Source organism: Grampus griseus (assembly GCF_964374135.1).
Source record: "Grampus griseus genome assembly, chromosome: 5".
Taxonomy (NCBI): Eukaryota; Metazoa; Chordata; class Mammalia; order Artiodactyla; family Delphinidae; genus Grampus; species Grampus griseus.
The window spans coordinates 6,542,829-6,555,896 of NC_138998.1; the positions used below are offsets into that span (position 1 = coordinate 6,542,829).

The following is a 13,068-nucleotide window of genomic DNA, read 5'->3' on the forward strand; positions in this document are numbered from 1 at the left end:
AGCACATCATACAGTATGTCAGAGAGTGACGGCGCTCGGAAAGAAAGATGGAGCGATGGATACAGGGGGGTTCGGGGAACAGTGAGATCGAACGTGCAAGTTCAACCAGGCCTTTTAGAGAGGGTGGCATTCAACCAAAGGCTTGACCGTTAGGGACCTGGCGGAAGAGCATCCCAGGCTCGAAAAGGCGAGCATGCCTGGTCTGCTCAACACAAAGGCCAGCACAGCTAGAGCACAGCAAGCAAAGGAAAGAGCCGCAGACAGCGAGGTAAGGTGGACGTGGCGGGGAATCCTACAAGGCCTCCCAGGCGATGATAAAGACTTTAGCCTGGTTACTTGATCTCTTCCCTTCCTCTCAAACAGGATCCTCCAGGCTTGAAGCAGGGACAGGAATGGAGCGCAAAGACATGAGGCAGGGTGTCTCCAAACTCATTTCTTTCTCTTTCACTTTTTCCTTTAGTCATTAGGGTCAACCATCCCCACTTGCTTTTTTCTTTTTCTTTAATGGCAATCATTAAGGCAAAAAAAAAAAAAAAAAGGTCCATCCGTTTTCCTGTCCCTAAATTACATGAGCAAATCATCCTATTTCCTTCTTCTGTTAACTTCCAGTCCAGGACCAATGATGCCTTCTATCACATGGAGAAACACCATAATTCCTAATACAATCCAGAACTTAATAAATCTGTGCTATCTGGATAGGAAGGAACGCCAACACCGTCACCGAGGCCCACCAAGGGAACACAGGATTGTCATCAATGTGCCGAGTTGCCTAGTCAAGGGTTTCCTCACTTAGTAAGGCCGAGGATTTATGTTAGGGTTTGGGGTCAACTGGATAAGGACTGAAGTTCAGAACGCTGAGGAATCATGTGACCTGGGAGTCTGTCCTCAATTTGCCTCAGCAACCCCTTTAGCTTTTGACAAACGTGATGGATTTTGCATCCTGGCAGGTTAGCAACCACAGCCTAAGTCTCCTTCTCTGGCAGGCTGGCTCGGGGCAGGAAGTAAAACTGGCAGGAACTCTGTATAGACCAGAATTAAACCCACCAGAGCCAGCATCTGTGACTCCAGATTCTCGGAGAGACGGTGACCTAGTTAAGCGTGAAGTTCCTCATTACGGGAAGCTGAGAAGCCAGCGTGCTCTGAATCCATCCCATACACTCCACATCTACGAGAAGAGCCATCAGCCTGGACAAAAGAGGCTGGACAAAAAAAGGTCTGAGTCCACAGGTAAGAAACCCCTCGGTATGTGCTTGGGTCTGATGGGACCTCCCCACTGCTTTTCACACAGTGTGCAGACTGGATTAGCTCAGAAGACACTGCTAATGGGGTGGGTTCTCTCTGCATTTGCAGGGTGGTGAGAAGAATGCACAGGGAGGAGAAGGCAAAGAGTAGATAAGGGACTTCCCTGGTGGCACAGTGGTTAAGAATCCGCCTGCCAGCGCAGGGGACGTGGCTTCGATCCCTGGTCCGAGAAGATCCCACAGGCCACGGAGCAACTAAGCCCATGCACCACAACTGCTGAGCCTGTGCTCTAGAGCCTGCAAGCCACAACTACTGAGCCCACGAGCCACAACTACTGAAGTCCGTGCACCTAGAGCCTGTGCTCTGCAAGAGAAGCCACCGCAATGAGAAGCCCGCGCACCACAACTAGAGAAAGCCCACGTGCAGCAACAAAGACCCAACACAGACAAAAATAAATTAATTATTTAATTAAATAAATAAAGGGTAGATAAAACACGAGCTTTTCCTGCTTTCTTTCCTGCGCCACCTATCCATTCTTCAAACCATGAGCGCCCACTGCACGACACTCACAGGCCTGGATACTGAGACACAAGAAATCTCTGTGGAACACAGGCTCTAGGCACACGGGCTTCAGCAGTTGTGGCACATGGGCTCAGTAGTTGTGGCTCACAGGCTTAGTTGCTCCACAGCATGTGGGATCTTCCCAGACCAGGGCTCGAACCCATGTCCCCTGCATTGGCAGGCGGATTCTTTTTTTTTTTTAGAAGGAAACAATGTACTTTTTTTTTTTTTTTTTTTTTTTTTTGCGGTACACGGGCCTCTCACTGTTGTGGCCTCTCCCGTTGCAGAGCACAGGCTCCGGACGCGCAGACTCAGCGGCCATGGCTCACGGGCCCAGCCGCTCCGTGGCATGTGGGATCTTCCCGGACCGGGGCACGAACCCGCATCCCCTGCATTGGCAGGCGGACTCTCAACCACTGCGCCACCAGGGAAGCCCTAAATATTTTAATAAAAACAATTCCACAGCATTTATTGTCATCTGGTAATAACATAAAGGTGAGCAAAACAATATAAATAAATGCTTTAGAACTACACTCCTAACAAAGGACACCTAAAAAAACTGTACTGCCTTCTCAACAACTTCTCACTTCACTGATCATTTCTAGTTGGAGACACTTTGGAGCAGAGTAATGTTAGCATGATCCGACCCAGTTGTTTTCGTGACTTTGTTTTAGAATGGATCTCTTCTGCATCACCTAATACGAGGTTCATATACTCATCAGTACCAATGATACAGCCCTCGATCCACATATTCACTTGCTCATAAAGCCACACCTGAATCCGAGATCCATTTGGCAAGTATCTGAAGATGAGATGGATGGGCTGCACCATCACCTTCTGCACCTCCTGGCCCTGGCCCCGGTACGCCATGGTGGAAACTCACAAAGACCACACTATCCCGCACGCTACCTCAAAAAAAATGGCAGGCGGATTCTTAACCACTGCACCACCAAGGAAGTCTGCCCTTGCTTTTTTTATGTCATACTATTTACCTTAAAAATTCAACCTAAATTACAAACAAAAGGTTGAACCATTGGCCTAAAATAGATAAGACTTTGGGATTGAATCAGATAGGTAATGCATACCTATTCCTCCTGAAGCTCTGCTTAGCAACTAGATTCCTGGAAATTTTCCCAGATAACCTGGGAGAATGAGACTGGATGTTCCTGCAGCAAAGCCCTAGGACTAGGATGTTCTTTCATGATATATTGCTTCCTCAGACTCTGGAGCAGCCGAGAGGGCAGGGATGGAGAAAAGGGGCAGAGGAAAAGGGAGCCGGGAAGGTTGAGGCAATCCTCCATCACAAGAGGCCGGCAGGAGACTGGGGAAGGGGCCTTTCTGAGCCCTCCCGCAAGAACTTGTCCCCTTCCTCCACAGCCCTTCAGCACCTGCCCTCGACCAACCCACAGCAACGATAGGGGAAGGAAGGGAGGCAAACTCATGGTCAGCAAAATGTTCCATCTTAGGTTGAAGCTGGTAGAAAGGCTGCAGGTACACAGTATCAAAGCTGTGGTCAGAAGGGTGGGCCTCACAGTGATATAACTGTGGTTTCAAATCTTAGCTCCAACATTTACTAACTGTATGAACCCGGGGTAAACCCCTTAACCTCCTAAGCTTCCCAAGCTATAAAATGAGTATAAAATACCTATCTCACAAGACTGGTGGGGGCATTAAGTAATGAATGTGGGTAGGCGCTAGAGTGAACACAAGTGGTTATAAAGATGATGGTAATATGCTAGGAGTGCCCTGTTAGGTGAAGGATGAGCTGGAACAAGAGCTCTGTAAGTCATGATGAACTACAACAGTTAATACTTCAAAGCAAGGACCTGAAGAGGATGCAGCCGATGAAAGTAGCTTCAGGATACTGGCCCCAATCACTAGAGAATCACAGCTCTTACTGAACAAAAGATTGGACAGCTTACAAATGAAAAGTTATGCCCCTCACACATATGATCCAGCAACCCCACTCCTGGGCATTATCCAGACAAAACTCTTAATTTGAAAAGATATATGCACCCCTATGTTCACAGCAGCACTATTCACAATAGCCAAGACATGGAAGCAACCTAAAGGTCCATCAACAGATGAATGGATAAAGAAAATATGGTATATACACATACACACACACACACACACACACACACACACACACACACACACACACACACAATGGAATATTACTCAGCCATAAAAAGGAATGAAATAATGCCATTTGCAGCAACATGAATGGACCTAGGGACTATCATACTAAGTGAAGTAAGTCAGACAGAGAAAGACAACTATCATATGATATCGCTTATATGTGGAATCTAAAAAAACAATGATACAAATGAACTTATTTACAAAACAGAGAGTCACAGATGTTGGAAACAAACTTACGGTTACCAAGGGGGAGGGGGGGAGGGATAAACTGGGAGATTGGGATTGACACATACACACTACTATATGTAAAATAGATAACTAATAAGGACCTACAAGGAACTCTACTCAATACTCTGTAATGACCTATATGGGTAAAGAAAATTTAAAAAGACTGGACAGACGTATACGTATAACTGACTCACTTTACTGTACAGCAGAAACTAACACAACATTGTAGATCAACTATACTCCAATAAAAATTAAAAAAAAAAAAAAGTGATGCTCCTTGCAGAATCAATCAGCTCCATTCCCACCACATGTGAGAACAATGGGAAGTCACTCAAAAGGCTCATGGGGTGACCTTGGTGGACATTTTTATAACAGAGTGGATGTGAAGAGAAAGAAATGGCAAGGTTACATATACACAATCACTCAGTAAGAACACAATGTATCAAAACCTATGGGATATGGTTAAGGCAACACATAAAGGAAAACAAAGACCCTTAAATGCATTTACGGGAAAAAACAGAAAGATTAAAAATAAATGAACTGGGCTTCCCTGGTGGCGCAGTGGTTGAGAGTCTGCCTGCCGATGCGGGGGACACGGGTTCGTGCCCCGGGCCGGGAGGATCCCACATGCCGCGGAGCGGCTGGGCCCGTGAGCCATGGCCGCTGGGCCTGCGAGTCCGGAGCCTGTGCTCCGCAACGGGAGAGGCCACAGCAGTGAGAGTTCCGCGTACCGCAAAAAAAAAAAAAAAAAAAAAAAAAAAAATAAATGAACTAATCATTCAACTCAATAATCTAGAAAAAAAGTAACAAACTCAAGGAAAATTTTTTAAAACTCAAGGAAAATAGACAAAAGAAATCAATGCAAAAAATATTTAAGGAACTCAATAATGAACAGAAGCATATACCTAGCCAGTATTATAAATGGTTGGTTTTTGAAAAGAACATTAAATTAGGGCTTCCCTGGCAGCACAGTGGTTGAGAGTACGCCTGCCGATGCAGGGGACACGGGTTCGTGCCCCGGTCCGGGAAGATCCCACATGCCGCGGAGCGGCTGGGCCCATGAGCCATGGCCGCTGAGCCTGCGCGTCTGGAGCCTGTGCTCCGCAATGGGAGAGGCCACGACAGTGAGAGGCCCGTGTACAGCAAAAAAAAAAAAAAAAAAAAGAACATTAAATTAAACAAACTCTTGGCAAGTCTAATCAAGGCGGAAATAAAGAAGTGAGAAAGGACATAAAACTACAGATTTATTTTATAGCCTAAATAAGTACTCTGTAGAACTTTATACCAATAAATTTGAAAAACTAGATGAAACAGGTGACTTCCTGACTTCCCTCAGAAAATATAAATTATCAAACCTGATTTACTAAGTACTAAAGTTTCTAACAATCCTAGAAGAAGTGAAAAGGGCGTCAAAAATCTACGCCTAAAAAAGGACCTAAAAAAGGACCCAAATAAAAAAAATGTTATAGGAACATTCTAGTTAATTCTCAAGGGTCATCCAACATAAATATTATGTGAACCACAGACAAAATTTTAAATTTTCTAGTAGCCAGATTTCAAAAAGTAAAAGTAGGCGAGATTAAGGTAAGTAATAAATTTATTTCATATAACATCTAAAATGTTACCATTTTAACATGGAATTGGTATAAAAATATTATAAATAAGATATTTTACATAGTTTTTTATGCTAAGTCTTCAAAACCCAAGGGATATCTGACATGGCACATCTCAACTCAAACAAGCCATGTTTCAGATAGTCAATTGTCATTTGTGGCTAGTGGCTACCATATTGGACAGCAGGAAACCAGGTCACTGGTATTGAAAACGGTGCCAAAGCATTATAAAAAGATTAAAAAACACATATCATTCTATGAATTCAGTATAACCCTAACAGTAAAACAAAATACAGAGAGCAAAAAAACATAGAAAAAGTCACCAGCCCAACCTCACAACAACAAAAATGAAATACTTGTAAATCAAATTCAACAATACAGGGGGACTTCCCTGGTGGTCCAGTGGGTTAAGACTCCACACTCCCAATGCAGGGGGCCGGGTTCGATCCCTGGTTGGAGAACTAGATCCTACATGCCACAACTAAGAAGCCCTCATGCCGGAACTAAGAAGTCCGCATGCTGCAACCAAGATCCTGCATGCCACAACTAAGACCTGGCACAGCCAAAATAAGTAAATATTTTTTTAAAATTTGACACTACACAATCCAACATCATGCATCTTGACTAGTACATAATAACTAAACTTTATTACAGGAATGCAAAGATAGATCATTTGAAACAAATTAATTCATACATTAACAAATTAAAGGAAGAGAAAATCATTACGACTGATGCCCGAAAAAGCTTTTCAAAGCATTCAAAATTAATTTCTGATTTTTAAAAAAATAGCAAATTTGGTATAGAAGAAAATTATATTAACTTGAAAGCAAACATTATACTAAATAGACATAAAATCACTCCTACTGGGACTTCCCTGGTGGTCCAGTGGTTAAGACTCTGCACTTCCAATGCAGGGGGCACAGGTTCGATCCCTGGTCAGTGAATTAAGATCCCTCATGCCACGCAGCACAGCCAAAAAAAAAAATCATTCCTATTAAAGTCACCAAAACAAGAAAGTCCTGAATATGCCCAGAGTTCAACACTGTACTAGTACTACACAAAAATTATGAATATTGGTAGGCAATTCTTAAAGCTTATCAAAACTAATAAAGAAATTAATAAACTGGCTGGATATAAGAGCAACATAAAACTCAGAAGCTTTTCCATCACCAATAGCCACTCAGAAAATGTAACAGGAAAAAAAAGATCCTAATAGCAAGAGCCATCAAATACTTAGGGTCAAAACTTCAAGATGAGTCAGACCTATATTCAAAAAACTACAACTGTCTACTAAAGATGAATAAATGAAGAAATATGCATTGTTCTTGATAGGAAGACTGAACAGTGTAAAGATATCAATTCTCCTTAATCTATAAATGTTGTAACTCAGGATCAGTTGAGAGGGCATACACTTACAACCCATAATCAAAGTATTAAGATCCAGAGCATATATAGATCATCTACAAAACAATCTGAAAAAGGCAGTCTGATAGAAACAAAATGGCAAATCCAAGTGATTCCAAGAAAAATGAATGCTAATTACAAACAAACCTGTACAAAGTGATCAAAGTAACTATTAATGGGGAAATAAAAAATTAAAAGCCCTGCGATGAAATTTTTAAAAAGCAAAAACAAGAAAAATAAAAGATAAAAACCCTGTGATATATTTCCTCACACTAATTAGTTTGCCAAAAAATAAAAATAAAAGGTTGACATCTTGCAGGGGAAACATGCACCTCATACACATGTGTGGGAGGAAACACTGGTGCAGCCTTTTGGAAGTCAAATTGGAATGTTCCTGCCCTTTGGCCCAACGGCACAATTAGGAAGGGCACCTACAGAAATATTCACATGTGCTCAATTATATTTGTATATACTGTTTATTAAAGCAAAATATATATATATGTCATCTTATATATATCATATATATGTCATCTAAAATTTGATCGAGAAGAATTTATTAAATTATGTAGCTTGTTACTACCGACTATTGTACCACCTTTATCACACGCTAGGGACTTCCCTGGAGGTCCAGTGGTTAAGACTGTGCTTCCAATGCAGAGGCCACATTCGGAAGCAGCAGGTTCGAACCCTGGTCAGGGAACTAAGATCCCACATGCCGCGTAGTGTGGCCAAATTAAAAAAAAAAAAAGGCTAACTCAAGACATGGAAGCAACCTAAGTGTCCATCGACAGATGAATGGATAAAGATGTGAGATACATATATATATTTATAAATATATATATAAAGTAATATTCCATTGTGTATGTATATATATTACATATACAATGCAATATTACTCAGGCATAAGAAAGAATGAAATAATGCCATTTGCAGCAACATGGATGGACCTAGAGATTATAATACTAAGTGAAGTAACTCAAAGACAAATATCATATGATATCACTTATATGTGCAATCTAAATAATGATACAAATGAACTTATTTACAAAACAAAAATAGACTCACAGATATAGAAAACAAAGTTACCAGTGGGGATAGCAGGGAGCAGGGGATAAATGAGGAGTTTGGGATTAACATATACACACTACTATATATAAAACAGATAAACAAGGACCTACTGTATAGCACAGGGAACTATATTCAATACCTTGTCATAACCTATAAGGGAAAAGAATCTGAAAAAGAATATAGGGACTTCCCTGGGGGCGCAGTGGTTAAGAATCCTCCTGCCAATGCAGGGGACACAGGTTTGATCCCTGGTCCAGGAAGATCCCACATGCTGTGCAGCAACTAAGCCCGTGAGCCACAACTACTGAGCCCATGAGCCACCACTACTGGAGCCCGCTCCTAGAGACTGTGACCTGAAATAAGAAGCCACCACAATGAGAAGCCCGCACACCACAACGAAGACCCAACGCAGGCAAAAATAAATAAGTTTATTTTAAAAAGTATATATGTATGTATGTACAATACAAACTGAATCACTTTGCTGTATACCTGAAACTAACACAACATTGTAAATTAACTATACTTCAATTTTTTAAAAAATGGTTTAAAAAAAAAAAGAAGGCGGCTAACTATTTGTGCTGATGTGGGACCTCTCTAGGTCCCGGTAAATGGCAGAAAAGGCAAACCACAGAACAATATATACCATAATCTGATATATGTTTTTTAAAAATAAATGAATAAGCAATTTAAATATATACGAATGTGGGGAATTCCATGGTGGTCCAGTGGTTAGGACTCTGCACTTCCACTGCCAAGGGCCTAGGTTCGATCCCTGGTGGGGAAACTAAGATCCTACAAGGCAGGCGACGCAGCCAAAAAAATGTGCGTGTGTGTGTGTGTGTGTGTATGAATGTGGGTGGGTATACAGAGGGCCTAGACAGATACATACTTATGGGGGATGGGGCAAAAGTTGGGGAGGGGAAGGGACATTCCCACTGTACTCTATATTCTTCTCTGTGGTATTCATATTCATGGGTTGCTTGCTAATTTTCTTTAACATTGATTCCTCTGAAGGGAAAACATAATTCCGGAGAGATTCCAACAACAATAACAGAGGCTCAGTATACATCAGTTGTGTGAAGGAGGGTGGAAACCACCTTCTTATCACAGACCACATTTAAGAATTCAAGGATCCAAAACTCTTCTCCCTGTGTGTCTGCTTATAAACCAACCCCTCCCCTCACTGAGGTTCAAGCCAAAAAGTAACAAGCTTGCAACTCTTGGAGAAGACAGTACAGATTTTTAGAGATATTAATCTTAACTTCATGACTGCAAAAGACTCAGAGCAATCGGCCCAGAAAGAAAAGTTTGTGCCTCTTCTTGTCTTAACAGGACAGAATAATGCCACGTCCATGCAGGGGCTGCTAAATGGGTGGGTCACAAATCTCATGGCAGGGAGATTCCTCCCAATAGCCTACTCAATAAAAAATGTTACATCCCAAATATTAACCACATTTATTTAAGCCACTTGTGATAGAAGTGCTTAATAAGCTGTACGACAATGAACCCTGATACTTAAAAATGAACTGAATAAAGGACTTTTCTTTCAAAACTGGCCAACTCGGCTTCCTCCACTGAGTCTTGGGGACCCAGTAGCTTTTACAAAGTAGGTTTTCATTTCTTAAGCTAAGAGGAGGGTAAAGGGAGGGCGAGAAGAGAGGAGAGAGGGCGAAAGTACAGGGCAAAACACTGAGAAGCATAAAAGCTTTGTCAGCGTGTTGGCCAGCACATGGCAGTCCGCCACAAGCCGCTATGCAGCCCTCAGAGAAAGTCCAAGTTGAGATGCGTTGTAACTGTAAGATATGCACTGAATTTCAAAGACTTAGTGTCCAAGGGGGAAAAAAGAATGTTAAAATATCTCGTTAAGAATTCTGTTATATTGATTACATGTTATAATGATATTTTGGAATATTACATAAAACATTAAAATTAACGAAATGGAATTGTTTTCTCTCATTTTTTTTAATGTGATGTGGTGGGTGGAATAGTGTCCCCCCAAAGTTTAGGACCACCTGGAACCTCACAAAGGGAACTTATTTGGAAATAGGATTACTTAAGTATCTTTTTTTTTTTTTTTTAAGCTTATTTTTGGCTGCGTTGGGTTTCTGTTGCTGTGCGCGGGCTTTCTCTAGTTGTGGTGAGCGGGGGCTACTCTTCGTTGCAGTGTGCAGGCTTCTCACTGCGGTGGCTTCTCTTGTTGCGGAGCACGGGCCCTAGGCACATGGGCTTCAGTAGTTGCAGCATGCAGGCTCAGTAGTTGTGATGCATGGACTTAGTTGCTCCGTGGCATGTGGGATCTTCCCAGACCAGGGCTTAAACCCAGGTCCCCTGCATTGACAGGTGAATTCTTAACCACTGCACCACCAGGGAAGTCCTACTTAAGGATCTTGAGATGAAATTATCCTGATTTAGACTGGGCCCTAAAACCAATAACTGGTTTGTTTGTTTTTTTGCAATACGCGGGCCTTTCACTGTTGTGGCCTCTCCCGTTGCGGAGCACAGGCTCCGGATGCGCAGGCTCAGCGGCCATGGCTCACGGGCCTAGCCGCTCCACGGCATGTGGGACCTTCCCAGACCGGGGCACGAACCCGCATCCCCCGCATCGGCAGGTGGACTCTCAACCACTGCACCACCAGGGAAGCCCAATAACTGGTATTTTTATAAGAGAAAGGAGAGAGGGAGATTTGGAAGCCGAGTCACTGACACTCAGGGAAGATGCCATGTGAGAACGGAGGCGGAGACTGGAGAGACACAACTATAAAACCAAGGAAGGGGAATTCCCTGGCGGTCCAGTGGTTAGGAGTCCGTGCTTTCACTACCATGGGTGTGGGTTCAATCCCTGGTCGGGGAACTAAGATCCCAAAAGTCACGGGGGAAAAAACAAAAACAAAAACAAGAAAGGCCAAGCGTTGCCAGGAATCACCAGATGCTAGAAAAGGCAAGGAAGGATTCTTTCCAGACCCTTCAAAGGGAGCGTGGCCCTGCTGACACCTTGATTTCAGACCTCTGGCCTCCAGAACTCAATTAAAGGAACTTTCTGACAATTTGTTTGTGATCATTTGTTATGGCAGCCCGAGGAAATAAATACAAGTGGCATAAAATAGATAACTAATAAGGACCTACTTTATAGCACAGGGAACTCTACTCAATACTCTGTAATGACCTATATGGGAAAAGAATCTAAAAAAGAGTGGATACATCTATATGTATAACTGATTCACTTTGCTGTACAGCAGAAATTAACAACATTGTAAATCAACTATACTCCAGTGAAAATTTAAAAGAAAATATACAAGTAGCTATAAGGAAATGTCAAGTTACAGATGTGGGCTCACATTCTACTTCTGGTGACACTGCTGCACTAGAGTTTAAAGGGAATTCACCCCCTCAAACCCAAGTCTTCACTATGGAACCTAACAGCTTAGGCAAAGAATAGTCCCCATATTTCTTAAGTGGTTCTAATTGATGAAAGTTATACCCCATTGAGATATCTGGAAGTCTCTCGATTTTGCTCACTTGCTTCTAAATTTTTCATGTTGGTAGGATAGGAAAAATACTTCCTAACATGTGTACAAGCATCATGGGACACTCAGAACCTAAGTGCACAACATTTTTAATATGTATGGGACTTATTGCCCAGTTTACTGAAGGGGACGTATTATGTCCTTGGAAAACATTCAACCATTATCCTCAACTGCCAGCGAAGCATTTTCTGCCAAGTGTCCCAAGCTGCTGCCACCCTGCCCTCTGCCTTGGCCTTCCTATCTCCCTTCCAGATGTTCAGGCCCAGCCACTGTGCTTTGAGATAAGACGTCTCCCTTCAAAACACCTTTCCCATGTCTCTCCTTAATAAGACAAGACAGCTGCTGTTGCAGGGAACTCCCAAGGGGGTTGGCCTCGCAGCTTCAACAAAGTATCAGCTGCAGGACAACCTTTTAGGGCGTGCACTGCCAAGCCAATTACCACCGCAGCTAGCAACCCAGGCACAGGCGGGGAGGCTGCCAGGGGGAGTGCATCTCCCCTCCCCCCCCTACCCCAGGGGCAAGTCTCTGCAGATGTGGCAGCACCATGGCAGCACCGAGAAAGGAAAAGCCACCTCATTGCTTTCGACAGGCCCAGGACAAACATGTTTTTTGCCCCAACAGGATCCAGAGTGAGAGGTCAGAAGAATGCACCAGATTTTGTCAGACTACACAGAAGCCAGGACGGATGATGAGAAGGAAGCAAAACTGGATAAACAAGTGATCATGACCCAGATGACAGGCAGGCAAGGGGGAAGGGTGCTTCCCAGTTCACTCAGCGTCGATGAGAGACGTGAGCGTGAAGATATTTGGGTGGCATCCAGAGGAACCGGAGAGAGATGGCCAAGCTGCTAGCAGGGCTCTGTGACGCTTAAAATGCTGGAAAGTCATATTTGCTGGAAAAGTTAAATCAGTGACAGGGACGTCCCACAGCAAAATCACACAGATGGGAAATGTAGGGAGTAAAACTGTGAATCCAACATTTATTAAGAACCAGAAAAAAAAGGCACTTGTATACTTGTTCTTATCTCACCTCGTGTGAGAAAGCGATTTTTTTTTTTTTTTTTTGGCCGTACCACATGACATGTGGGATCTTAGTTCCCCAGCCAGGGATCGAACCCATGCCCCCTGCAGTGGAAGCTCGGAGTCTTAATGGACTGTCAGGGAAGTCTCGAGAAAGGGATTTATTATTCCCGTTATTCAGAAGAGAAAGCTGAGGCTCTAAGATGTTGAGACACTTGCCCGAGCTTATTCAGTCTACCCTGCAGAAGGACTAAGTGCGTTCAGGC

The 13,068-nt window shown here is 43.0% G+C and overlaps 1 protein-coding gene and 1 pseudogene across 3 annotated transcripts in view; both read right to left on the reverse strand.

Annotated features, from left to right (window-relative positions):
- Nucleotides 1–13,068, reverse strand: part of KAT2B (lysine acetyltransferase 2B) — a 102,624-nt gene that overhangs the window by 71,112 nt on the left and 18,444 nt on the right. The gene's annotated exons all lie outside the window — the stretch shown is intronic.
- On the reverse strand, nucleotides 2,405–2,673 carry LOC309822480 (small nuclear ribonucleoprotein E-like; annotated as a pseudogene). The gene has a single exon. The product of its transcript is annotated as a small nuclear ribonucleoprotein E-like (transcript).